This window comes from Peromyscus californicus, unplaced genomic scaffold (genome assembly GCF_007827085.1).
Source record: "Peromyscus californicus insignis strain IS unplaced genomic scaffold, ASM782708v3 Scaffold_8__1_contigs__length_139910024, whole genome shotgun sequence".
NCBI classification, from domain to species: domain Eukaryota; kingdom Metazoa; phylum Chordata; class Mammalia; order Rodentia; family Cricetidae; genus Peromyscus; species Peromyscus californicus.
This window is the reverse complement of record NW_026294606.1, coordinates 126,914,554-126,941,182: the sequence shown is the minus strand read 5'-3', so window position 1 is coordinate 126,941,182 and position 26,629 is coordinate 126,914,554.

Genomic DNA, 26,629 nt, shown 5'->3' with positions numbered 1-26,629 from the left:
AAAAATCAAATTATAAAAATATGAATAGCACACCTGCTAGACTTCATGACACCTCTCTCTTTCCTTTGATGGCTGTGATGCCCTGAGATAAAAGAAGATATAGAAACTCCTGATCGCATCTGTAAGCACAGCCAGCACCCAGGAGGCCAGAAGAATGTTGGAGGCATGCATTGCCATAGGATCAACTCCAATAACCATCATCCATTGGAAAAGTTTGTATGAGGCGTTACCACTTAAAGAGGAACCAGACATTCTGCCTGATTGTCAGCCTGAACAAATTGTGGGCATGCTCAGTGAACAGATGTTGATATATGCTGCAAAAAACAAGACTGGAACTGCTCCAACCATTGCTGTGGTGCGATTTGGATACCACAACATTCTGGGGAAGAAGGGGTCCCTAAGCACCTGTCACCATGAAGGCCAAATTCTTCAGCAGAAGGGCTGAGGAGAAGATAAAGGACATTGGAGGTGTCTGTGTCCTGGTTGCTTGAAGCCACACAGGGAGGTTCAAATTAAATGCTAACATTCTTTGAAAAAAAAAAAAACTGAATAAAATAAGGACTAGGAGAAGCAGTACAAAACCTTACCAAACTGAGCTGTTTGAACGGGTAAACAAAATTGATTAAAATTTGCTAGACAAACCATGAGAAAAGCAAAATAAACTGAATCAGAAATAAAGACAACACCAGAAATTTCTGACATACAAAAAATCATATAGAATGACTGCTAATGATTAATAGTTAATTATATTCAATTCTCTAGAGAAAAATGAAGAAATCTTTGTACATGTACAACATACAAAGAAACATATCAGCAAAAGATAGACCAAACGGCCTAATAATGAGAGGAAAATCAATCCATAATAGTCTTCCTTCACAGGAAAGCAAAAAGACATTACTGGTTAATGAAGCTGAATTTTGCAAATATTTCAGAAAAACAATACCAATATTTTCATGCTTTAATAAACACTGAAGATGGGAGAATCTTTCCAAACTCATCACATGAGAGCAGGCTAGCCCTTAGGCATAAACCTGGATAGGACACAGAAAGCTAAAGGTTGGTGTACTTGACTAAAACAGAAGCTGAACTCTTTCACAAAATATGAGCAAACAAAACCCAAATGTATGAGAATAGATTGTACATCATGATTAAATAGAGTTTCCTAAGAGAGCAAGATGGTTCAATGTAACAATCAATAAACAAGATACATCACATTCTCAGAATGAAGGAAAACACTGTATGATGTGTTTATAGGTTGACAATGACCATATAATAGTTATCAATCTTTCAGGAATAAAAAGATGCTGGAAATTATGAGGAGCAGGGCATCTCTAACATAATCTTGGCAGAATGTGTTAGGCATTACATAAAGAATATGAATGTAACATGATCCCCATTTAAATTCCAACTGAATTCTTCATAGAAATTGAAAAAAAGTATCTTAAATTTCATATGTAAACACTGAAGAAACAGACAACTAAAATAATCCTGAACATTAAGAATATATTATATGAACAAAATCTATTTTCAAGAAATGAAAGGTTTAAAAAAATCAAAGAAAAGGAAAATTGCTGGAAGTATCACCATCTCAGAATTCAAGTTACATTATCTGTATTAGAGTCACAGTAATAAAAACACATGGTACTCACAAAAAAACCAGACACATTAAACAATGGATTAGAATTGAGGCTCCATATGTAAGCCCACACTCCTACATCCATCTGATTTTTGACAAAGAGGCCAACAGTACACATTGGAGCAAAGAGCATCTTCAACAAAATGGTCTTGAACAACTGGATAGCTACATGTAGAAGAAGGAAACTAGATCATATCTCTCATTCTGCACAAAACTCAACTCAGATGGGTCAAGGACCTCCACATAAGACATAATAAGCTGAATTTAAAAGGAGGAAGTACAGGTTATGCTTGAACTCATTGGCACAAGAAAGGACCTTCTTTTTAAAAAATGTGTACAAAATGTTTTGCTTCCGTGTGTGTATGTACACTACTGTGCATGCCTGGTACCTGTGGATGTCAGAAGACAGCTTCAGATTCCCTGGAACTGGATGGAGTTAGGGATGGTTGAAAGCCACCATGGGGATACTGAGAAACAAATACATGTTCTTTGTAAGAGCAACAAGTGCCCTTAACCACTAAGCCATCACTCCAGCCCCAGCAAAGCACTTTCTGAACAGGAGCATTTTAGCTCAGGTATTAAGACCAACAATATTAAATGGGACCTTGTGAAACTAAAACATATTGTCCAGCAAAGAATACCATCATTGAAGTGAAAATATAGCCCAAAAAATTGGGTAAAAATCTTAAACAGTCAAGCATCTGACAGAAGGTTAATATCTAGAAGGTACAAAGAACTTAAAACAAAACAAAACAAACAAACAAACAAACAAACAAACAAAAATAAAGATGTCAAGAAATCAAACAATCTAAGTAGAAATTGGCAGGGGTGCTGGGGGGCAGTTTTACTTTTCCTTACAGTGGTAACAACTGGTGGTTTGGTCATGCCTCAGTGGATAACACTATACCCATTAACATATGAGCAACACTAACTGGACTCAGTGGGCTAAAATAAATAAATAAATAAGAAGATGAATTTAGAAGAGAGATTTGTTAGCGGATCCTTGGGGAAGTTGGAGAGGGATGTACATGATGATATGATCGAGATACATTATATACATGTATTAAAATATCAAAGAATAAATTAAAAATATTATAAAATGGGGTATGGAACTGAACAGAGGGTTCTCAAAAGGTGAAATACTAATGGATGCAAAACATTTTTTAAAATGTTCATCTTCCTTAGGTATTAAAGAAATACAAATTAAAACTACTTTGAGATTTTGTCTTACCACAGTGAGAATGGCTAATATTAAAAAAAAAATTACTGGCAAGAATTTAAGAAAGGGAACACTTACTTCATAGCTGGTGGGAATGAAAACTGACCAGCCACTATGGAAATCAGTGTGGCAGTGCCTCTAAAAGTTAGAAAAAATCTACCACATGATCCAGCTCTACCACCCTTAGGCATATTCCCAAATGACTCTGTATTCCACTCTAGAAATACCTGCCTATCCATGTTCATTGCTGCTCTATTTACAAGAGCCAGGAAATGGAAACAGCCTAGAAATATCAACTGATGAATGGACAATGAAAATATCATACAATATTCAGCACAATATTTTTCAACTGCTAAGAAAAAAAGGATTCTATCTTTTAGAGTGTGCCTTAAGTTCAATCAGAAAGTGACTGGTTGAGCCATAAGATTGATACCACTCTTGTACCAGTGGATAATATCCTGCCAGGCTAGTCATTAGTGTAGACTGCAATGTTCACAGCTGGGTTGGTTGATGATTACTTTTCTCTTTCAATAGCACACACAGCACATTCCATCACTCTGAAAGCTTCCAAATCAGTACCAGCTCAATTGATTTGTGTGACTCTAATATGTGCTGACTTCAACACAGGGGTTTTACCATCAAGTGATGGACAGTAACCATGAGTATTGGCAACAACCTGTAATGTGTAGGGGGTCTTTGGGAACTTCCTTGTAAGCAACTATTAGGAAGTAACACCTCCTATATTTATGTAAATAGAATTCCCCTTTAAACCTTTAGATTAGTGTATTCTATCTCCCCTCTCTTGAAAGTCCCTCCTTATTACCACTTAATCATTTCCTGATCTCTATAGGCATTCTAGATTTATCTAAAGATTCAAAGATAACAACCACAAATGAGTTAAAACAATGTTTATCTTTTTTGGTTTTGGAGTACCTTTCTCAAAATTACTGTCTCTAACTCATCTATTTCCTGCAAATTTCATAAATTCATTTATTAAAGCTCAGTAAGCCAAGTGGCTTTGGTGCATGCCTTTAATCCCAGCACTCAGGAGGCAGAGCCAGGAGGATCTCTGTGAGTTCTAGGCTAGCCTGGTCTACAAAGCAAGATCCAGGACAGGCACCAAAACTACACAGAGAAACTCTTTCTCAAAAAACCAAACCAAACCAAACAAAACCAAACAAAACAAAACAAAAAAACACTTCAATAATATTCCTTTGTGTAAATATACCACATTTTCACTAATTGCTCATCAGACAAGACTTATACCTAGCACCATTATGAAACCAAGAGTCTATGGCTAGACAGATCATAGACCCTAGGGGAGAAGCTACTACTATTACTTTGGTAAATAGTCATAGTATTAAACTAACAACTAGTGATTTATCATTATACCTGTAGAGTAAGGCAGCTCTGAACCCTTATCAGAAAAGGTCTATTTGTAGTAGATGATTATCCACACAGAGACCCCACAACTGGCCAAGATGCTGAGAATAAAAAAACCACAGAATATTCATCCCTAAATATGAAATATAGTCTCAAATATTATTAATGGACCAGCCTTAATAATATTCTTCCCAGGAGGCCCAGAAGAGAAACTATGAATGGTGAGAACTGTTTTTGGGGAAAGAATCTAAATACACCAAGCTCTTTGTCCGTTTACTTTATTCCTCTATGACAAAATTCTATCGATATAGCTTCAGCTCTGTCCTCACATTCAGTTCCTCTCTGTGCCTCTTTTTTCTGCCATAATTTTTCCTATGCTTTTGACCTCATCTTTGTCCTCTGTTCCTTCGTCCTCCATCTGTCCTTCCTAGCTCCTTACTCCTGGCTCTCAGAAAACTCTACAAGAGATCTGTCTTATTCTCTATAGAATCTCTGTCTTCCTCTCTTCTCTCTGGCCGTGCTGTTCTGTCTCCCAAGAATCCTGTTCCACCTTTCCCTCCACCTGGATATGCAAAAACCTCCTTTGTTCTCAGTCAATTGCTCTGGAATGCCACTAGGCCTGAAGGCAAGAGGTGGTCTCAGCTATTCTGTTCCTGCTAGTCCTTCAATGCTTTGTTTGGGGCTGGCTCTATCTTTGGGTGTAGCTAAAGGGGAAATTTGCAAAAGGCAGATACCCAATTCAGATGCTAAAAAGGGAGCAGGGAGCTCAGAGGCAGGAGGCCCTGACTACAGGACCTTATCCTAGTACTGGCCCAATCAGGATGCTCACACATACAAGTTCTATGGAAATGATGAGCACAAGAAATTCATAATGAGGAGCAGCTGAATATTAAAGCTGAACAACACCAAATATTCCATGATAAATGGCTTCCACTTGAAGGACCCTTGGTCAGTCAAGGTACAGCTGGACTCCCTATATCATAATCTTTCAGCTCACCACAGTATAGTACATCCTCCACTTCAAAGGCTCTGGGATCAGTTTGAAAGAGGGGGTAGAAAGAGTGTAAGAGCCAGAGGTTGTGGTCAAGTATAGAAAAGTGTCTTCTGGACACAGCAGATGAGACACACATATGAACTCCTCACAGTTGTTGGGACAACATGCACAAGACCCATGCAAGACCAAATCTAGCATGGAGAGGGGAGCTGGACACATACTTCCACCTCTAGCCAAGGAGCTATCGGCAGTTATTAGTTGCTGCAGAGTAAGTGTCAGTTTTCTCTAAGAACGTATCCTCAGATTAGTCTGCCACACTCCATCCAGTGGAAGGCCACATATCCAAGAATATTTGGTCAGCACAATTGTTGTTAAAGGGATTAAAGAAGGAAACAAAGTTGAGTGGGAAGTGAAATGGAGTGGATCTGGGATGAGTCAGGAGAAGGAGGGTGAGTATGATCAAAACATGTATGAAATTCTCACATAACTAATGAAATACACATGCATACACATGCACACGCACATACATATGAAGAAAAAATTATCTACATCTAGAACTGATCATTCTGAGTGAAGTTACCCAGAAGCAGAAGACAAATGTCACATGTTTTCTCTTATTTGGGCATGTTAGCTTTGAATTTTCAGAGATGTGTGTTTCATTTGCAATATCCATAGAGGTAAGGAAATTAGTAAGAGGCTATGTAGGGATCTCAAAGGAGGGGAGAATTGTCATCAGAGAGGCTTCCTCTGGAAGCTGATGAGAGCAGATGCAGAAACTCACAGCCAAACATTAGGCAGAGCTCTGGGAACCCCTTGAAAAAAGGGGTAGGAAGGATTGTAGGACCCATCGGGGTCAAGGACAGCAGGAAAATATGAGGCACAGTGTTGGGGCCCAACTCCGGACAGCTGTGTCTTGAATTTTGTGTGACCTTCCTTACTTTATCAAACCTTGCAAAAACAGGTTCCTGGCCTAACCTCAGGCTGTACAACTTCCGGTAGTACGTGCTAATCAGTCAGCTGCAGGGGCCTGGGACCAAAGCGACCTCACCCTTCCTTAGGAATTTTCCATTCTTCTCTCCTTTTGCTTCCCCTGCTCCTCCTCCCTGCCTGAAGCCCTGCTTATAAGCCTCAATACCCAGTCAATAAACGAGACCTTGACATGACTCAGACTGCCTCTGTCTTCCCTTATGCGCCTGGTGTCCTTTCTCTCTCGCCCCCATTGATCTTTCAGGAGGTGCCTCCTCGGGTCTCCCCAATAACCTGGCCCGCGGGACGGGTCACACAGAATCAACTAAGCAGGGCAAACAGGGGCTCACAGAGACTGAAGGGGCAATTACTGAGCCTGAATGGGTCTGAGCTAGGTCCTCTGCATACATGGCTGTGGTTGTTTAGCTTGGGGTTCTTATGGGACGCCTAAGAGCGGGAATGAGGGTGTGTCTGATTCTCTTGCCTACTCCTTGGACTTTTTTCTTCTACTGGGTTGCCTTGTCCAGCCTCGATATGAGAGTATGCCTAGTCTTATTACATCTTGTTATACTGTGTTTGGTTGATATCCTTGGGAGACCTCTTTTCTGAAGAGAAACAGAGGTGCAGTGGATGGGGGGTGGGGTGGGGTCACTTTGATGAGTGGTTGAAGGAGAGGCTGTAGTCGGGATGTATTATATGAGAGTAGAATAAATAATAATGGGAAAAATAAAACAAGAATCAAGGGAAGGGAGATAGAAAGCAATGTGCAAAGAGTGACAGGGAGATAACGGAACAGGAAGAATTGGTGTAGTGGATGAGAGGGTAGGGTAGAGAAAGGAATGCATGCAGGGATAACTAAGATTAAACACCTTTTGAAAATGTCATATGGAGTGCACGCGTGTGCACATGTGCTGGCCGCAGCGCAGGCGGCTGGGCTCCAGCATGAGTGCAGATGCAGCCCCAGAGATGCAGTGGCCCAGGGACCCGGGCAGATGGAGGATAGGGAGGTGGAAGCCGGGCGGGTGGCGCTCTCAGGAGCTCCTCCACGCGAGCTTTCGAATCCCTGCTTTTCCCTTCTGTGGGCATCCTCTCCAGGGCAGAGCAGTACAACAAAGCTTCAGGGAATAGAGCGCCTTGGAGGAAAAGCGCTGGAGGCCATGCACATTTGCGCCCACAAAGGGCGAGGGTCCTGCTGGCCAGGCCTCTGGGCGCCCCCTTCCTTGCTCCCTGGCCACTTGAAGACTGTTTATCTCCTGAGCCCGCATTAGGGGGATGGGGTCACAAAGAGCTGGGTGTGGGGTGCGAGGCTGCTATAGCCATGGCCCTGCGTGGGCTGCTGGTGTGAGTCGGCAACCCAGCCTAGTCCTCGCTACTTGCGCACACCGCAAAGGGTCTCCCTTGGCGCCACCAGTGTGAGCTGCAGCTGCTCTCCAGCCTGGCTGCACAAGCTGCCAGTGCCTACTGTTCCCCTCCCTCCATCCCCTCAGCTATCCTCCCCCTGCCCCCAGTCACCCTCCTCCCGCCCCTCTTGACGAGTCGCGGCCAATGGGAGACCACTGAGCTGCTGCACAAACATACACTGCCCAGAGCCTTCTGCTGCAGCCCACAGGGTCGCCTGAGGGGTGGCTGGGGTACCCCGAGAGCCGCTGGGCAGGTGGAGGGAGGTTAGAAGTAAAACTACTTGCTTAGCAGCGGGCCTGTGTTAGGTCCGCGGGGGGGGGGGGGGGGGGGGGGGGGGGGGGGGGGGGGGGGGAACAATGACATACGGAAATCTGCTATAGGAGGCTTTCTAACATTATATACATACAAATGTGTAAGAAGAGTTTAAACAGAGTTACTCTATAATGCATCACAAGGTCTCCACTAGACACTACAGACTAACAAAAGCCCAGTGCCAGGAATAAGTTCTTTCTTTTGTAGTTGTTGGCCCATGAGTTCCCATAGATCCCTAAACATCGCAGGCAGTTGCCTTTGCTCATTATTGCCCTCCAGAACAGGATAGGTACAAACCTATTGCGAAATACTCCACCTATCTGAACATAGAACATGGGGAACTAAAGCTGGTTCTAAGCCAGAAGCTTGATCTCTATTGACTAGTGCTGTGGGATGTTCTGTATGGCAAATGTGTTGCTCTGATTGGTTGGTAAATAAAACACTGATTGGCCAGTAGTCAGGCAGGAGGAATTGTGGGCAGGACAAGGGGGAGAATAAAGCTGGGAAGTGGAAGGCTGAGTCAGAGAGACACTGCCAGCCGCCATGATGACAAACAGCATGTGAAGATGCCGGTAAGCCACGTAGCCACGTGGCAAGGTATAGATTAATGGAAATGGATTAATTTAAGCTGTAAGAGCAGTTAGCAAGAAGCCTGACACGACCATACAGTTTGTAACCAATATAAGTCTCTGTGTTTACTTGGTCGGGTCTGAGCGGCTGTGGGACTGGCAGGTGAGAGAGATTTGTCCTGACTGTGAGCCAGGCAGGAAAACTCTAGCTACAGACTAGCTTTCATAGTGCTAGCAGGTGCTGCTAGCACAGTACTGAAAGAGAAAAGTAATCATCAATCTCACCCAGCTACAACGACTGGACTGTCAAGACATGCCCACTGGTGCGAAACTAGCACAAACATCATGTGAGTAACCAACCTTGTTCTAATTGGATTTAAGGTTTGTTCTACAAGGTGAAACCCATAGGGCACCATGTTATCAGTGCCAAGAGCTGGTGGCTACACAGGTCATAGGCCACAGAGGAGAACCTACCACTATTATTTGGCTAAATTGACATAGTATTAAACCAATTTCTAATGACGTATCATTACACCCATAGATTAGTGTATTTCAATCCTCATCAGACAAGCTTCTTTATGCAATAGACAGTGATTACTATAGAGACCCACAGCTGCTCAAGATGCAGAGAATAAGAGAGTGCAACTTGCTCATCCCTAAATTAAATATCTATATTGCACCCTTTCCTTCAAGCTCAGAATCTTCACAGAAGAAAAGGCAGAAAGTTCATGGGAGGTGGAAGTGGTGCATTTCTGTAATTGTACAGTGTTTTGTTGTGAGATGATCCTTCTGTGTGCTGTGAATATGTATTACTCTCAATTGTTAATAATAAGGCTGTTTGTCCTATAGCAAGGCAGGGTAAAGTTAGGTGGGACAATCATAGTGAGGACTGGGATGATGGAGAGTGGAGTCAAGAGAGATGTGAGCAAACCACCTAAGAAGCAAGATGCTTGGGGACCAGTAAAGCCACAGGCCATGTGGCAAGCCATAGATTAGTAGAAATGGTTAATTTAAAAGTAAGAGCTAGTTAATAATAAGCCTGAGCTACTGGCTGAGCATTTTGTAACTAATATAAGCTTTTGTGTGTTTATTTGGGACTGGGTGGTCAAGACAGAAAAACTCCACTCCGTTTACAGTGTTTTCTGGTCCCAGCAAGGAGGAAGCACATGGGAGCTCAAAGCAATTGTGACAGCATGTACAAGACCCTGACAAGCCCAGGCCAAACAAAATCCCAGCACAGAGAGATGAGTTGAGAATGAAGTCTCACCCCTGCTTGAGGAATGATTGGCATTTTATAGTTGCTGGAAGAGGAAGAGTTAGTTTTCTTTAAGGGTGTGATCACTTGTAAGTGAACCAAACTCCAGCACAGGTCTATAACCAAGTATTTGAGCAGCACAATTGGACTCAGTGGAGTTATTCTGTTTTGTTTTGTCTTGTTTTGTTTTTGAAGAACAAGAAGTCAGATGTGTAGTAAGGTGGGAATGACCTGGGAGCTATTGTGGAGGTGGATATGATGAAAACACGGTGTACAAAAATACTTAAAGAACCAATACCAAAATAAAATACATCTTAGCCGGGCGGTGGTGGCACACACCTTTAATCCCAGCACTCAGGAGGCAGAGGCAGGCGGATCTCTGTGAGTTTGAGGCCAGTCTGGTCTCCAAAGCGAGTTCCAGGAAAGGTGCAAAGCTACACAGAGAAACCCTGTCTCAAAAAACAAAAACAAAAACAAACAAACAAACAGAAAATCTTAACTCCCCAATCAAAAGACAGAGGGGACTTGAATGGATTAAAAACTAAAATCCACCTTTCCATTATCTCCAAGAAATTCACCTTAACTTCAAAGATAGAAACTGCTACGCCCTGAGCCAGGCACAGACCTATAGTCCCAGCATTCAGGAGGTGGATTTCTATGAATTTGAGGCCAGCCTGGTCTACTTACCTAGTTCTAGGCCAGCCAAGTTACACAGTGAGACCTACTCTAAAAAACAAAACAGCACAACAAAAACTATAGGGACCACATTATAGTAAAAGGATGGGAAAACGTATTCCAAAACAATGAGACCAAAGCTGTCTCAATCCTAACATCTAATGAAATAGACATCCAACCAAGACACAATAGGTTATCAAAATAAAAATAAAAAAGACTTCATCCAAATCAAAGGAGCAATTAACCAAGAAGACATAACAATCCTAAATATATATTCAAGACACTCTAGAGCTCCCAGTTTCATAAAATGAATGCTACATTACAACACAGAATAAATTGAACTCAGCAATAGTAGGTGATTTTAACACCCCATTCTATGCAATAGACAGGTCCCATTCTATATAACAGTGTAGCAAAAGATTTCCACAGCACACTGCCCCTGGCCTGATTCCAGAGTGTTAGCACCTGAGCTTTTCAACTGCCTTTTGTGACTGTTACAGTTTGTGTCCACTACCTTCTGTTTGAAGTATGTAAATCTTATCTGAGTGCTTCCTAAAAGGCCCAAAGCCTGCGCAAAACTTGGTTGCAGAAGAATTCAGAAAACCAAGAAGTTCTGTGACTGAGAATTGCTTTGGCATTTGTCTCTTTGGGGAGCTTCAGAGAAGAGGTTTTGGTATGCAGAAATCTGCTTGCTAAACTGTATAACAATACAAAAGCTTTTTGTGAAGCTGCAGTAAGTCAGTTCACCAAAAGCTGACTTCCTGGCAGCCACAAAAGCTAAATAAAATTCATCCTACAGTGGCCCTGTTTCTTCCATGGACCCACATGAACTGAACACCTGACACTACACATAGGTCATCTGTAGAAAAAAGAAACAGAAAAACAACAGAATTAAATGACATCATTCATTAAATAGACCTAACTTAGACCTATAGAATATTCCACCAAACAAACACCAAAGAACACACATTCTACTGAGCAGCCCATGAAACCTTTTCTAAAATAGATCACATAGTGGGACACAAAATAAATCTTAACAAATTCAGTAAAACTGAAATAACTCTGTATGTCTTGTCTGTACATAATGCTATAAAGCCTAAGATCAACACCAAATGAATCTCTACTAATTACCAAATTCATGGAGATTGAAAAACAAGTTACTGAATGATGAATGAGTCCAAGAAGAAACTTTGAAAAAAATCTTGGAAATAAATGAAAATCAAAAAACACCAATAAAACGTTTTGGGGTATATTAAAAGCAGTTTTAGTTGAGAAGTTTATAACTTGAAGTGTTTACCTAAGAAACTCAGAAAAAGAAAAATGACTGAATGATGCAATTCAAGTATTTGTAAAAGTCAAGAACAAACCAACCCCAAGTCTAGTTGACAGCAATGAATAATAAACATCACAGCAGAAATTAATGAAATATAAATAAAGAAAATAATACAAAAGAATCAATGAATCTAAGAACTGGTTCTTTGAGAAGATAAGATTGATGAACACTTGGCCCAATTAACCAAGAGGAACAAAGAAGGGACCCAAATTAACAGAATCAGAGATAAAATAGGAAACATTAAAATAGACACTAAAGAAATTCAGAATAGTATAAGAGAAAACTTTAAAAATCTATACTCCATTAAGTCAGAAAATCTAAAAACAATAAATGAACTTCTAGATTCATCTAAACCCTAAAGTTAAACCAAGAATAGATCAACAAAGGTATGGACCAGGAGAAGTATGCTGCTGGAATCTACACTATAGTTAGGCACATGGGTCAAGAAGTTGATGAGCGTCTCATTGATGTGACTACTTCCCTCGGATTTCAATATGTGTAAGATGGAAGAGGATAGCTTGTTGTAACTAAGAAATGGTAAGAAAAGGCCAAAAACTGAGAAACTAAACAAAAAACCAAGTCTTTATCCCCATAGAACCTTGATGTCTGTCTTAGTTACAGTTTTATTGGCATGAAGAGACACCATGACCACGCCAACTCTTATAAAGAAAAACAAATTAGGGCTGGCTTACAATTTCAGAGGTTTAGCCCATCATTATTATGGTGGGACACGGCAGTGTGCAGGCAGACATGTTGCTGGAGAAGGAGCTGAGAGTTCTACATCTTGATCTATAAGCTACAGGAAGAGAACTGACACACTGAGTATGGCTTGAGCATATATGAGACCTCAAAGCCCACTTCCACAATGACTCACTTCCTCCAATAAGGCCATACTAACTCCAATGAGACCACATCTCCTAATATTACCACTCCCTATGGGCCAAGCGTTAAAACACATGAGCCTCTAGAGGCCATACCTACTCAAACCTCGACATTCCATTCTCTGGCTCCCATAGGCTTGTAGCCATAAAATAATGAGGATATTCATTTAGTCCAACTTCAAAAGTCCCCATAATCTATCACAGTCTCAACATGTTTAAAAGTCCAAAGTTCAAAGTCTCTTCTGAGATTCATGCAATCTCTTAACTGTAATCCTTTATAAAATCAAAATAAAAAAGAGATCACTTGCTTCCAGAATAGAATGGCACAGGATATGCATTGCCATTCCAAAATGGAGTAAAGGGAGGATAGTGAGGAAACACTGGACCAAAGCAAGACCAAAAATCAGCTGGGTAAACTCCAAATACTGTATCTCCATATCTGATGCCAAAGTGCTCTTTGGATCTCCAATTTCTTTCAGCTTTGTTGACTACAACACACTTCTTTCTCTTAGGCTGGATCTACTACCTGTTAGCAACTTTCCTCAGCAGGAGCCTTATGACTCTTGCATCTCCAAAATTTTTGGAGTCTCCAAGCAAGTCTAGTCTTTACCTTCATAGCTTCACACAATGGCCTCTCTGGGCCTCTATGCAGGGAAAACCCTGCTACATGCCTGCCTCAGCACTTTCTTTAGTCACAGTGAGAGATTCCATAACACCATTCTTGTATCCTTGACTCTAGAGCCAGAACCATGTGGCCAAAGTTACCAAATTCTGCTGCTTGCTGGAGCTGGAACATGGCCTCCTCATTCAATTACATTTTCACTAGCTTTCTTTTTTTCACGGTTTCCTTCACTATGTAAGCTTGACTGTCCTGGAACTTGCTCTGTAGATCAGGCCAACCTTGAACTTAGAGATCCACCTGCCTCTGCCTCCAGAGAAGTGTACCACCACACCTGACTAAGCTTTTCTTTAATTCCTTTTCACAAGTTAGAAGCTTAGCTGTGTGGGGTCTTTCCCTGAGGTAACTATTCCCTTTATTTCATTTAATATCAAGCTTAACATTAATCTGTTTATCGCCTTGAACATAGGACTTAGCTCCATCCTACTTCTTGGTACATTTCTCCTCAAATTGTGCATTTGGTAGTTTTCCTTGCTTGGTTTGTTCCTTTCATTATAGATCTGTATAATAGTAACCACTAATCACCACATCACAGAGTCTATACTAGGATATTTTGAGATTTCCTCTGCCAGTAGAATCAATCCAAACTCTTCATTTCAGTCTTAGGCAAACTTTTCAGGCAAGGGCAAAAGGCAGCCACTTTCTTCACCAAAATATTATAGGAATGGTCTCTAGGCCACATATTAAGACTCTTCTCCTCAGAAACCTCTTGACCTAGGCCACCACAGTTTAAATCACCCTCAACACCACTATCTTTCATGCTCTTTTTTGGTTTCTTCTTTAACCCATCCATTGTTCAGTTGAATTGCTTAATCTCCATGAGTTTCTGTACTTACTAAAGATTTGTATGCTGTCAGTGTTAAGTTTTACTGAATTGTAGTCAGATAGGCTACACAGAGTTGTTTTAATCTTTCTGAATTTGTTAATCTCTTTCATGTTCGAGGATGTGGTCTATTTTAGAGAACCTTCTATGTACTGCTCAGTAGAATGTGTATTATTTGGTGTTTGGGTGGAATACTTTGTATATATGTTAGGTCCATTTGATGTATGATATCATTTATTCTGTGTCTCTCTGCTTAATTTTTTTGTTCAGATGACCTGTTATAGTGGTTTGACAGAAAATGGCCCCCAAAGGGAGTACTATTAGGATGTGTGGCCTTGTTGGAGTAGGTGTGACCTTTTTGGTGGAAGTGTGTCACTGTGGAGGCAGGCATTGAGGTCTCATATATGCTCAAGACATGCTCAATGAGACCCGAGCAGTAGGATCAGGTCCTGTCCCTGGCAAATGAGATGGCTTTTGGAACCTATTCCCTGTGCTGAGATGCCTTGTCCAACCCTGGTGCAGGGCCAGGAGCTTGATCCTGCCTCAGCTTGATGTGACATACTTTGTTGACTCCCATGGGAGGCCTGCCACTTTCTGAACAGAGGAGGAATGGATTGGGGGTGTTGACAGGAGGTGGTGGAGGGAACAAGAAGAGAGGAGAGAGGGGAAACTGTGGTTGGCATGTAAAATAAATGAAAAAATTTTAATAAAAAAAGAAGAAAAAGAGTTGTCATGGTCATAGTGTCTCTTCACAATAATATAAGCTCTAAGACCTGTCTATCAGAGAAAGTAGGGTATTGAAATCACTAATGGTTTGGTGCTAATCTGTGTCTTCAATTCCAGTAGTGCAATTTTTATGCAATTGAATGTGTTAGGTCCAAAGTGGGCCCACTCCAAACCCCCAAAATGACAGTGCCGGTGGCAATGTCATCAGTTGCAGTCTGGACTCAGCTCAGGCTAGATTTTGACAGGTAAACAGAAGGACTGATATTCAAATCAGAATTCCTCAGAAACCTTATAAAGTGGGTTTCTGTTTACCAGGAAAAGCCATTCCTTTATTTGCCTCATGCAGCCTCCCAGAAAGGTCATCTACTTCTCTATTAACTCAAACAACTCACCAACAGATCAAAGCCCCACATTAGTTCCCAGACTGTTCCACCTAACCTGACTACCTCCTGCCACAACACAACCCCTTATAACTGGCAAGATTCTTCCCCCATTTTTGCCATCCTCTCTGACCCCCAAGAGAAAGCCTTGACAATTTGAGTAAACTTTTCTTTTTCACCCATGGAGTGTCCTAGTTCAGTGGTTTCACTGTGCCCTCCCTTACAGGGTGCTCTAGAGTTTGGTGTAGATATGTTTAGCGAGTAATGTCTTCTGGTTGAATTGGTTTTTTTTCTTTTTTTATTAGAATGAGGTGTCTCTCTTTATCTCTTCTAATTAGTTTCATTTGAATCAGTTTTCCCAGGTGTTAGGATAAGAATAAACAATGCTTGCTCTTGGTCCCCTTTGACTGCAGTGGTTTTTCCATCCTTTCCCTGTAAGATGTGCTTCTTATAGACAACAGAACGATGGATTTTGTGTCTTAATTCATTCAGCTCTCCTGTGCGTTTTGATTAGAGGATTGAGGTTTGTGTGGATTGCAGTCGTTGCATTGTTTATTTTGGGGGTTGTGTTCTCAGAGTTACTTGGTGTTCAGCAATGATAGCTTTTACTTTCTACAGTTTCTTTCTCTGCTCATTCCTCTCTCCAGCCCCAAACACTGCTTCCTGTGTTATCTTTAGGGCTGGTCTGTGGGTTATAAATGTTGAAGCTGTTTACATCATGGAAAGTTTCTTTGTCCTTTAACAGTGACAGTTTGTCTGGGTACGTTAGTCGAGGTTGGCTGTTGTGGTCTTCTGGGACCTGGAGTGCATTGCTCTAGGCAATTCTGGCTTTCAAAGTTTCCACTGAGAAATCAACTTATTCTGGTAGGTTTTTTCTTTATGTGTGACTTGTGTTTTTTCTAGTGCAGCTTTCCATACTCTTTTTGTGTTCTGTTTATTTAGTGTCTTAAAGGTATGCTGAAGGAGGTTTCTCTTCTGATCTTGTAAGGGTATGTCTGTCATTGACCTAGGATTCTTATCCCTCATCCCTTCCTATAAATCCAAAGTTTGGTATTTTCATGGTGTTCCACATTTTCTACATGTGTCTTTCCTGAGAGTTTTTTTTTTTCATATTATTTTTCTTATTTCTTCTATCCTCTATCTTCAAATCCTAATAGTTTAGCTTTAGCTTGGTTCATTCTACTTATAAGACTTTCCCTTGAGTTTTCTCTTTGGGTTATTGAATTTTCAATATTGTCTTCATTTCAGCTTAAGTTCTCTTTATTGAATTTGATTTTCAAATCCTGAGTTGTCTTTATCAGTTCATTCATCCTTATGTTTGTGTTTTCATGGGCATCACTGCGGCATTTTAAGCTCACTGGGCTGTTGCTTTTGTCTGCTTTAAACTCCTTTAATTCTTTGATGAAGCTTATGATTGTTCTTTTAAATTATGTGTCCCAGGTTTCAACTAGGTAATTGTCATTGGTGAACACTTCTATAGGACTGGTGAATAGGGGAGGGGGAGCATGCTATTCTGTGACTTTTCATCTTATTTGTGTTTTTGCAAAGAGAACTGGGCATGTGTACTTGTTGAGTCATGACTGAGGAGTCTATCTCAGCCTATCTATCCTCCAGGTCCATCCTAGACCACACATCCTGTGTTCTGGCCTTACCTGGTGAGTTTGATCCCTTATCTCTCTCCTACCTGTGTCTCTGTGTGTCACAACATGGGTGTGTGGGTTCACGAGGGTCCCGTGGAAAAAAGACTCAGAAGCATCTTAAGAATGAATGTAGTCTTTCATGCCTGCAAGGGGTGCGGGGGTCTAGCCTCGAAGGACTGAAGCACTATCCCTTCACCTAGGGCATTTTTATTTCTCTCCAATCACAGTTTAGCCAGTTAATTTCCGTACTTTCAATGCAACTTAAATGGAGCTCCCAGAGATAAAATACCAAGTGCAAATTACTTGATTTCTCAGGTACCACCATTTTCCAGGTTTCCTGAAGAAAGTTTTGCATAGGCCTTTGATCCTTGGGAGACTCTCTGATCCTTGACTCTCAGACAAGATTCACATAGGGCGATAAGAGAAAGGAAAGGCAAGAGAAAGAAAAGATGTGGTTAAACAAAAGAAGGATTAGGGCTAGGTGCTACTCTCTGAAACCAGGCCATGAGCTCAGCAGGAATATACTACAAACCTCTATATATCTCAAGCATCAGGTGGAGCCAGGCCCCACATCCAATCTGAGAAGCTATACCTGTACCACCCCCTATGTCCAGGTTTTGACCAGGAGAGAATAAGGTCTGAAAGACAAAGGAAGCAAAGCAGGAACAGGATATATGTCCCAAAAAAGAGAAAAGAGGAGGCCATGATGGTATCCCGAGATCCCGGGTTCACTCCTGGCTTCAATGTCTCTGGCCATTTTCTGGAAAGAAACAAACTCGGTCCAGTGCAGCCAGGAAACAATCCAATTTGATGGTTTTCAGTGGCACTCTTAACCTGCTAGGAAAAGTCATGAAACTTGACAGAATCCACTAACAAGAGTTTTATTAAGATAAGGAGAAAGGGATAGATGTGATCAGGCCTGTGGAAGGACATGTGTGAGAAGGGGGCGGGATAACATGGGGCCTGTCTTTTTAAGGGCCAGCTTGCACCTGTGCACACAGACCTATGTGGCTCCTCCACGTATGCACATAGATCATGTGGTCATGACATGTGATTATGTGACCACGCAGCCACAGTGCATGGGTTACATAGGGTGTATGACCCAGAAATGACTAGGTAGAAATGACTAAGTGTCCCACCTGCATGTGAGACCATGGGGGCATGGTTGGAATTCCTATCATCCCAGACTCTTTGTTTTTATAAAAGATGGTGGATGAGTGGGTATGTGGCGTTGTTTCTCCCAAAAACTTATTCCAACTGACTTGGTAGGCATCCGTTGGCTCTTGTGGGGGGATAGGGAAGGGAGCTTCTGAAGTCCTGGGATGGTGGGCTGTCTGTCGTCCACTACCCTGGAGTTGTCCATCCTTTCTGCCTCAGAACTCTTTGGCTGACAGGATATTGGTGAGACAGAAAAGGCTTAGGAAAAAAGAACCATTATTATTTTTATTTTATTTGGAGTGTTTCCAGACTAGGGGAGTTGGCACTTATCTGAAGTAGATCCAGCCTATCCAGAGGATTTAAGCTGGTTTCTGGAGCTTGGGAAAATTTTTGAACATGTTAAGAAGCAGCCATGAGAAAATTAGTGACCATTGTAGTGTTTAGTACTCTTAGTTTTTACCTGAGATAAGCTTTATTAGAGGTCGATTATTTAAGGCACCTGTTTCCTTTATTAGTTTAGCATTTAGGAGACACAGGTGATCAATTGCTGAGAGCATTCAAAAGTGATAGACTGTTACATTAGAGTCTATTTTTGCAGAGCCCAGACACTTTTGGGTCTGGGAGTGGAAATACCTTTTGATTATTACTGTTTTTTTCCTTACTGCCTGGATATATCTGATGGTCCTTTTTGCCTCCAGCTCTGTGGTAGCCCTAATTAGGAAAGAAAGAGCTTATGGGGTGATACCTTGTTCCTCTGGAGTTGGTGATGAGGCAGTGGATCCTGGTGTCCTCTGGAGCTTGAGAGAACAGGGCTCTGTCTGTGTCACTGTATATGAAGAGAGATTTTTCTGGGATGGAGGTGAGATAAAAGGTTTCAGATGAGACAGGTGGACCCAGTGAGGAAAGCCCTCGAGTTTAGCAGCTGTGGGGGTTACAAGAATGACCTTGAAGGGTCCCTGCCATGTAGGGAAAAGGGGCGAAGGGCACTGGCCTGGAGGGGAAAGAAAAACCTGATCCCCAATGTGGATTGGGGGTGGGCAAGGACTGTCACATGGCTGAGGTAAGGAATGGTCTGCGGAAGTTCCACAGGATAGACCTTAGGTGACATAGCAGGGGAGTTAACAGGCTATCTGGAATGGTTGAAGGGTTGGGTAGAATACCTGGTGTTAGAACTGGCCTTCCAGACATTAGTTCAAATGGAGAAATTGAAAGAGCCTTTTTAGGAAGAGCCCTGAGCCTGAAAAGAGCTAGAGGCAATAATCTTACCCAGTTGAGGTGAAGTTCCTATGACATCTTAGTAAGAATAGATTTTAAAGACCAGTTGGTGCACTCCACCTTTCCTGAGGACTGAGGACGGTATGGGACATGAAAATGCCAAGGAATGTTAAGAGCCTTAGCTAGTGTCTGAGAAATCTGAGAGGTGAACTCTGGGCCATTGTCAAACTGAAGGGAGGAAGGAATCACAAACTGAGGAATAATTTCTCAGAGAAGCAGGTCTGCAACTGTCTGAGCCCACTTATTAGAAAACGGATATGCCTCCACCTAATTTGAAAATGAGTCTACCATCACGAAGAGATATTTAACTTTCCTGACGGTGGGCATATGGGTAAAATCGAGCTGCCAGTCAGTCCCTCAAAGGGAACCTCTAGCCTGTTGGGTGGGAAAAGGCTGACTCCTGTACTTGGTATTGGAATCTGTTTTTTGGCAAATCTCACAAGAGGCAGTAATAGTTCTTAAGAACTGTAAGTCCTCAGAGGTGGGCTGCAGGTGGGCTTTTACGAATTGAGACAGAGCAAGATTATTAGGATGAAAGAGCTGGTGTAGATAGGACATAATTTGCCTAGTGTCTGGAGTTCCCTGTGAGGGTGTGAACTGCACTGTATGAATTCCCTGTGGTGGGTGGGGTGAGACTTGGCCCTGGAGGGCCGCTGTCCTGGCTGCCTGGTCAGCCCAGTTATTTCCCTTAGAGATTGTGGAGCTATTGGTCTGATGAGACCAGCAGTGGACAATTTCTATAGCCTTGGGAAGGTGGTACTTATGAAGCCAGGAAAAGACAGAGAAAGCAGGTCAGAGGCCAGAGGCTGATCAAATAGGTGTGGACTGTCCCTGAATCCTTGTGGCAGAACAGTCTAGGTCAGCTGTGTGGACAGGTGGGTGTCAGGGTCAGTCCAGGTGAAAGCAAAGATATTTTGAGACTGAGGACTGAGAGGAATAGAAAAGAAGGCGTCTTTGAGGTCTAGAATTGAGAAGTCAGAGGTTCCTGAAGGGACAGTGGACAGGAGAGTATAAGGGTTAGGCACTACAGGATGGAGAGGGACCACTGCAGAGTTAATGACCAGAGGTCTTGAACCTGGTGGTAGGTTCCATTAGACTTCTTAACTGCAAGTATGGGAGTGTTAAAAGGCAAAGAGGTTGGGTGGAGCAGCTTTTTCCTGAGAAGGTCAGAAATGATAGGCTTAAGTCCTCTTAGGGTCTGGAGTGAGAGAGGGTACTGAGCTTGGGTGATATATCTGGTAGGGTCCTGTAACTGGATTGTAATTGGTGGATGGTGCCTAGCGATCGAAGAGTTTTGGGTGTCCCAGACTTTGGGGTCTACCTGAGAGGCTGGCAAGGGAAAGGAACTGTTAGAGTCAGTAGGGTGGGTGGCTAGGAGAAGGAGAGGAGCTGCTGGCGAGTCTGGGGTGAGGCAAATATGGGGAGCAAATGAAATGAATGCTCCTACCTTAGCTAGAAAATCCCTTCCCATGAGAGGCATGGGGGCAAGTCAGCACCACTAAGAATGTGTGTGTGAGAGGGGTGCCTCTGAAAATACAGTTAAGTGGTGGGGTCTGGTGAGGCAGGTAAGGCTGTCCCTCTACCCCGACAATAGGGAGACAAGAAGGAGAAGTGGGTCCCCAATACTCTCTCAGGACAGAATAGGTAGCTCCGGTGTCCAGAAGGAAGAAGATGGGGCACCCAGATATTATTATCACTACCCTGGGTTCCCTGTGTGAGATGGGAGTGGTGGGGCAGGACCTGGGCAGCGTCAGTTGTCGCTGAAGGCCAAGCCTAGGAAGTCAGCCAGAGGGTGATCTTCATCTGGCATTCCCATGCCGCTAGGTGCATTAGGACAGTCAGCTGACCAGTGGCCCTTTTGGCAGCATTTTGGGCAAGGCCCTATCAGTCCCCTGCCCGTGGGGTGGTGGCACAAGCCTGGGCCCAATGGCCGTCTGTCCTGCACTTGAAACAGGGACCCAGCAGCTTTCGCAGGACTAGTCGGACAGCATGTGCCAGCATCTGGCAGTTTCTTTTTTGGGCTTTTTCATCTCTTCCATGGTACACCTTCAATGCCTCTGCTAACACTTCTGCCTATGGGGTCAAAGGGCCTCTCTCCAAGAGTTTAAGTTTCACCCTTATGTCAGGGAAGCTCTGTGAGACAAAGTGGGTCATAAGGAGCTGCCTTCTCTCTGGGCTTTTAGGATCTAGGCTAGTATATTGAAGGAGGGCCTTAGTGAGCTGTTCTAAGAAATGAGATGGATTTTCATCCTTATCTTGAATTATCATTTTTAGCTTTTCATAGTTTACTGGTTTTAGGGCAGCTTTATGGAGGCCTGCCAGGAGGCAGGTAATAAACCGATCCCTGGCTAGAGACCCACCCTGGGTGTTATAATCTCAATGTGGGTCCTGATCAGGAACCGCCTCAGCCCCTGAAGGGTGTACAGGGTTAGTTTGGTGAACCTCATCTGCATGTGTCCTAACCTGCTTCCAAACCCACCTGTGCTCTTCAGGAAGTACATTATTAGCAAATATCATATATATATAAAATGAAAGGTGAGACTGTAAGATTGAGTAATATATTGAAATTGTTTCATAAAGGAAGCAGAATTAGAGGTATAAGAACCCAGTTTCTTTTCTATCTGAGAGAGTTCTGCGAGAGAGAATGGGACAGTGACCTTAACCAGTCCATCGACTCCGGCCACCTCTCACAAAGGGAGAATGGTTGGTGGGTTTGAATGGCTGACGTCAGATCTTTTAGCAGTCTGAGAGCGGGTAGCAGGAGGTGTAAAGTTTGGAGCCAGAGCTGGGCATTTGGAAACAGCTGCCATTGAAGAGGAGGAGGAAGCCAGAGGAGGAGCTGAAGGGACAGGTGCCCTGGGAGCAGGAGTGGGAGCGGAAAGCTGGATAGGCAGAGGTTTGTTTGCAGGATCCAGAGTTAGAGGTTCTGGAGTCAGAGATTCGTCCTAAGAGCATATGGGCAGGAGAGAAGGAATCCAGAAGAGAAGGTTTAGAACTTAAATAGAAAAAAGCTATAATATAGGGCAACTCTTTCCATTTGCCTGTTTGCTGGTAGAAGTTAGATAATTCCCGTAAAATATCTGGATCTAAGGAACTGCTCGCCGGCCATCATTCTAAGGCATATTTGGGCCATCTCTCAGTACAAAGACAGAAAAGCTTAGGAATCTTTAAGGAAGGCTTTAGATTGAGAGGTTTTAAAGCTTCCAGAAGGCATCCTAGGGGAGAGGTGGGACTGATGGGATTGGAAGCTTTATTTCCCATGTCTGCAGCAGAGAGAAAAAAATAAAAAAACAAATGTGATCCCAAGCCAAGGCCCCAGGCGTCCCTAAGGCCAAGGATGGACCTGTACCAGGCACAAACCACCAGATGTCTCGTCAGACGTTAGGCGGGGGCCTAAGGCATGTGAAGGCAAGGACTCCCTGTAAGTCCAACAACATTTACTGCTTCACCAAGCCAGAAAAATGTGTTGGCCTGACACAGTCTGAAGATGCACCCGAGGATGGGGGTCTGACCTCGAGAATTATATCTCAAACTGCAGACGTGGGAGATGGCTAGAAATTTTAGCCTGCAATAGGGATGGACCATAGCCAATGAAGACCGTGGTTGAGGATATCCCCAGACTCAAGGACACTGGTGGGGATCCAGAGGACGGTTTACGCTGGTTGAAATGTGGGGGACTCACCAATCGAAGTAGCCAGTGGTGTGTGCAGGATCCTGCAGTCAGAAAAATGGACAGTGGGTTGCCGTGGATGGAGCAGACTCCCCCGGTACAGGTTCCCAGGAGCAAAGTGCCCAGAAGGGTCTGTTGTGCATGGCAGCAATGATGGTTTTTAGCGGGCATTCTTACCCTGCTAGGAAAAGTCATGAAACATGACAGAATCCACTAACAGGAGTTTTATTAAGAAAAGGAGGCCGGGCGGTGGTGGCGCACGCCTTTAATCCCAGCACTCGGGAGGCAGAGCCAGGCGGATCTTTGTGAGTTCGAGGCCAGCCTGGTCTACAGAGCGAGATCCAGGAAAGGCGCAAAGCTACACAGAGAAACCCTGTCTCGAAAAACCAAAGAAAAAAAAAAAGAAAAGGAGAAAGGGATAGATGTGATCAGGCCGGCGGAAGGGCGGGTGTGAGAAGGGGGCAGGGGAATATGGGGCCTGTCTTTTTTTTTTTTTTTTTTTTTTTTTTTGGTTTTTCGAGACAGGGTTTCTCTGTGTAGTTTTGCGCCTTTCCTGGAACTCACTTGGTAGTCCAGGCTGGCCTCGAACTCACAGAGATCCGCCTGGCTCTGCCTCCCGAGTGCTGGGATTAAAGGCGTGCGCCACCACCGCCCGGCTGGGGCCTGTCTTTTTAAGGGCCAACTCGCACCGGCGCACACAGGCCTACATGGCTATTCCACGCATTCGCATAGATCACGTGGTCATGCCGTGTGATTACATGACCACGCAGCCATGGGGCATGGGTTACATAGGACATATGACCTGGGAATGACTAGGCAGAAATGACTTAATGTCCCACCGGGCATGAGACCGTGGGGGCGTGGTTGGAATTCCTATGACCAGTGCCACTCACCATGCTTCTGTCACTCTCCTCATGACAATTCCATTGATGACTCCCACCAACTCTTGTCCCACATATGTGACATGGGGCAGCTAAGGTGCTCATCTCCCCAGTGAAGCCAATCAGGGTGTGCAGGACTTAGAGGGGTCACAGACCTGCTCATGAGAGCTTCCGAGGGACGAAGGGAACCCACCCATCAGTCACCATGACATTTTTCATGGGAAAAGATCACACAAGTCTCAGTTCTCTAGAGGCAAGTGTCCAGACATCAGAGACTCCACATCATAGCTTGGGAGTTGAGCTTCAGTGAGGTGTATGTAGTGTGAGATGGAATATATGTGTGTGTGTGGGGGGGGGGTTGGGGGGGGGGCTGGTTGTGCAGGAAGTCTGCTGAGAGATCCCCATCCTGTCTGGGCCAGATCAGACTTCCTGGTGAACATGGAGTCAGAGTGTGCTGCCAGTCCAACAGAGCAGGGGCAGTGGACTGGCTGTGACAAGATAGTACAGGTAATTGAAGATGGTGAAATATTTGTGGAAATTTAGAGATTTACTTCTAGCCCTATAAAGAGCTAGATTAAAGGAAAAGGTCTCTAATTTGGGGTTGTTTCCAACACCTTCAGAGAACTGCAGGGCACCAGTGTCCCTGAGGAGAGCTGAGGCACAGGCCAAACATGCTTAGCTCTTCAGATGTGCAAATCCTGTCAGAGACATGCACAGCCTAGAGCCATGCTGCCTAATGACCACTCCTGCTGGGCTGGTCCCTGAGCTGAAAAGACCAGCAGCCCTCCCCTCTCCCCTCTCTTGGAGTTGGCTGCACTCTCCAGTGCAGGGGTTGGGGCATCAAGGCTTTGCCTTCTCTCCCTCAGGGAAAGGGATCCAGTCCCAGTGGCTCATGCATAAGCTCCTGTATGACATCACTCGCATGTGCGCAACGTGGCCACTCCTGCTTCCCTGCCAGACACCTTGGAAGATTTGCCTTTCTTGATTAGGAGGCAGAGGGGATATGTGGGGACTTCTGCTATTAAGGTGACCTGGTGATGCTCTGCTTGGTGTCTTCCCACAGCAGCTACTAACTAAGGGAAAGCAAATATGCTCACTCACCTTCCAGATAGTGAAACACCTAGTGTCATCCAGAATACTTTATAGTGATTGCAAGAGGACCTCATGTCCTCCAGGGATGGAGGCTTGGTTTAATGCTAGGAGGTTATTCCTAATCTTCATTGTTTGTGGACACTCTTAAAAGTAACCCTGAAGCTGAGCATAGTGGTGGACTCTGTCATCCTAGAACTTGGGAGGCTGAAGCAGGAGAATAAGGAGTTCAAGCCCTTGAAATTAGTTCAAGGCCAGCCTGGGCTGCATGAGACTGTCTATACCAATAAAGTGAATGTGAGGGTGTGGTTCAGTGCTTACCCATTGTGAAGCCACCTTATCCCCACAAACAAACAAACAACCATCCATGTCATTTATGGTCAGTTTGCCTCACAGTTCCCCCATCATCACAGATCCAAGTTTGGAAAAGTCATCCCCTACTGTGGCCTGGCATTTTAAATTGGTTTTTTTCTCTGTTTGAAACAACAGAGAAAGTTTTGACACTACGAGAGAATGCACTTAACCTTCAAAAACTGAGAGAGCCCACTATTAATATGAGCTACTTGAATTACGCCAAGACTCTATGCCTCTAAGGGTTAAGGCTTTTTTCTCTCTCATATATTTCAGACAGAATCTCACACTGTAGCTCAGGTTGGCTTGGCTTGGAACTCCTATCTAGTTCTGGCTGGCATTGACCTTATGGCAACTGTCCTGCTTCAGCCTCCTGATTGCTGAGATTACATGCATGGGCAATGTGATTGTTATTCTTCGTTATTAACTTGATTACACCTGGAACTAACTAAAACCAGAATGGCTTGGCACACCTATGAGGGATTTTTTTTTCTTAATAAAAATCATTTGAAGTGGGCAAACCTACTTCTAATCTAGATCTCTGAGGATGAAAGAGCCACCTCTGATCTAGACCACACCTTTTGCTGGCAGCTTATATAAAGGACATGGAAGGACACTTGCTCTCTCTGCCTATTTCTTCAGGATTCTGGCAGATACTGAAGACCAGCTGAGACATCCACCCTCATGGATGAACAACACTGAGTTCCTGGACCTTCCAAACACAGGTAGCACTATTCAATTAGCTGAACCACAGCATGTAAGCCATTCTAAGAAAACCCCTTTCTCTCTCTCTCTATATATATATCTATGGAGAGATTCATTCTATAAGTTCTGTTGCTCTAGAGAACCCTGACTTATGCAGGCAAACTGGTTTGGCTTCAAATTTACTGTCCAGATAGGAAGAATGATTAGGATGGGGATAGCTAAATGCAGTGCTAATCAATAGAAAATTTCATCACCTTTATAGTAATACACAGTGTAGGTTATTGAAATATTGAAGAAAAATAATAATTTACTTGCTATTTACTAAGTATATCAAATGGAAAGGGAACGTGACTGGTATCATGGACATAAGGGATTTGTGGATCATTAAAACAAAAATAGAAAACTCTAGGTGAGAATAAGGTTAGTGGTACTTACTAGATATGTTGGAATTGCTGGGATCCACATAGAATGCACACACACGCACACACACACACACACACACACACACACACACACACACACACACACACACAGAGAGAGAGAGAGAGAGAGAGAGAGAGAGAGAGAGAGAGAGAGAGAGAGAGAAACCCAAAAGTTTTTCTGTCACCTTTTCCTCCCTTCAACTTTC